We start from the raw sequence: 2,979 nt of genomic DNA, 5'->3' as shown, positions 1-2,979 counted from the left end.
GGAAATACTTAAATAAATACTGGACTTCACTGCTATACTGAAAATTTGTTTAGTTGTCAAGCTGCTGCATCATTTAATTCAGGTGAAGGTGCCGTAGGCCAAAGGTAGAAGAATATACCTTTCCCCTTCGCTTTATTTCAGTATTTGATTGCATTGGTAATGCAGCATTGAAGCTACCCAAAATGCATTGTTATACAGTATATCCTATGACAGTGATGGCTAACCTTTTCTGGACTGAGTGCCCAAAGTGCTCATGAGTCCTCAAAATGCAATGCACACATGCCCCAACACATGCCCCCTGTGCATGCGTGTGTGCCCCCCCAAAGTGCTCATGAGTCCTCAAAATGCAATGCACACATGCCCCCACACATGCCCCCCATGCATGCGTGTGTGCCCCCTGCATGCTCCCCATCCCCTGCGCATGCATGCCCCCCACATCCCGCATGCGCCCCCTGCATATGGGTGCATCCCCTACATGTGCTCCGCCTTGCGCATGTGCGTCAGAGACCCAAAGACCAGCTGGGTGGAACTGAACCAAGGCGATGGCTCACATGCCCACAGAGAGGGTGCTTAAATCCACCTCTGGCACGTGTGCCATAGGTTTGCCATCACGGTCCTATGATGATTCAGCACTAAAGCTGATAATTAGCCCAGCAGGGTGATGCTATATAAATTAGCTTAGTGGTTTGCTTGCAGATGTTTCATTATGCGACTAGGTAACATCTTCATGCAGAAATTTATTAGAGGAAAATGTTTAGCAAAGTTTCTATGAGATGTTGAGAATATAAAAAGCAAGTAACAAAGAGGCAAAAATGTATCTGCGTACCTCCATTATTACAGTCCTAAACTCATTTATGCTGAGAACAAGTTCTATTTAACTCAATGAGGTTCTCAGGACTGAATGTAGATGAATAGGGGTGAAAATGCTTTCTAAATACCACACTTAGCTTTGATGCATTTCAGACTTTTAGAAATGCTAAGCAAAGACAATTTCAAAATTTTGAATTTGCAGGGTGTTTATATACAATTCAATTAATATATACAAAATTAATTCAACTGTTAGATTTAAGTGTCTCTCAAAAGTCAGATTTCAAAATTAAATTATGAAGTACTTCAAATCCAGAATAGATTCTAATTTTCAAATTCTATTGAATTTTTATTACACACACAATTCTTTTTCAGGGCAATGCTGAACTCAGGTATCTTTGTTTATGATGTTTATATTCTACTTTATCTTTGGGAGCTCAAAGTTATACTGTATTTTGGGGCATTTTTCCCCATAACCATACCCCCATAACAGCTTTATGATTGAACTGAGAAGTAAAGAATAGCATGAGGTCACTTTGTGGGAACTTGAAATGGGTGTCCCTGACTGGCATTTTAGCAACAATACATTTTAGTGGGCATATTAGTTTCTGTCTCTTAATAATTTAATAACTGGATAATCCCCGAGTATAATCTTATTATTACTGCCTTTGTAGTTGAAAATGCATCTTTTGCCTTTACTTTTGTTTTAAATAATATTGGCTAGGAAAGTTAACATCATTCTCCCTGCATTAGTAATTAGACCTAAAACTACATTTTATCAAAATCAAGTTTTTAAACATAGGCTAGCTTCAAGGAACACAATAAAACCCCAATCTACATTCACAGTGGCTATGTTCACATAACATGGTTTGTTACATCATGGCTTAATGTAATTATGTTCTGGTTCACAGAGTCCAGTACATTGGCTGGTTCATGATTACCTTTAATTTGCTGGATGCTGCCTGTTAGTAAAATATCAAAGAATTGCATACATTATATTTGCTGCAACTTGTGGTTCAGCAAAAAGCTGAAGTAAACTAGGAAACAAAAGCAATAGAACAGTTGTTCAAGTTCTTGCTTCTTTGTTCAATCCCAATTATTGTCCTAGCCTTAGTCCATTACTTAGCACATAGCTATTTGATTTTATGGCCTCTCTGTCTCAACTGATCTTTCATTATGTGACTCTGAGAGAAAACAGGCTGCCTAGAAAATTGTCAGCACCTGTTCTGCTTTCTGCTCGTAATCCCTCCCCCTGCCTCAGCTGGCTAGACTATAAATGCTGCGCTGTGAAACAGCCAAGTGCCTCATGGGAAAGAGAAGAGGGAAAGGGATGTGGAGGGAAGTAAAGCAGCCTAAAAGAAAGAAAGAAAGAAAGAAAGAAAGAAAGAAAGAAAAAGAAAGAAAGAAAGAAAGAGAGAGAGAGAAAAAATGGAATGAAAGGGGTGCTTTTCTCTAGCAGTACTCAGTAGGGATAGCACAAGGAGTAGCATTAGGAGGAGTGGAGCTAGTGAGTAGTATTATGTGAACGTTTGTGTGTCTTGTAGGGACCTGGGTGGTTAATAGTTTCATTTTCCTAAGCCCATCAAATTGGATATAGTTTAAAAGAAACTATATATATACCCATCTTAAAAGAATCCTTCCACCCTTTCCTCCTTGCTGTATTCTAGTCCTTTTGATAAGATATAAAAACAGGCATTTTATTAGCACAATACTAACCTGGATATATCAGTTTTCATACCTTTAAAAAGTTAACTGGCATTTTATTGCTTTCAAAATTTCTACATATGCAGTTGCTTCCCTTCCTCAAGCCACTGGTGGTTCTCCTGACCCAGCTGTTTATTGATAGCAAGGAGTATCTTGGTATACTCTTGGTTTTGACTGAATCTCACATTTGATACAAGCTGGCTTGCCTTTTAATGTCTCTATCACATTCATGAATATACCTGTTGTAGCTTACTTCTGTAACGTTCAAGTTGTTTTGCAAATATGTTTTTACAATGCAGAGGCTACGTTTTATCAAGAGCTTGAACAAATGAACTAATTTTAATTCAAACAAACATACATACATATACATAGACCCAAATTATTCTGCTTGGCTAACTGAATTGTGAAAGGAAACTAAGTATGTAAGGTGCTATTTTTCTGTATATTAAATGCTGATAAATTTGGTAA

This window comes from Natrix helvetica, assembly GCF_964273705.1.
Source record: "Natrix helvetica genome assembly, chromosome: Z".
NCBI lineage: Eukaryota > Metazoa > Chordata > Lepidosauria > Squamata > Natricidae > Natrix > Natrix helvetica.
Note: the sequence above shows the minus strand (reverse complement) of the source record.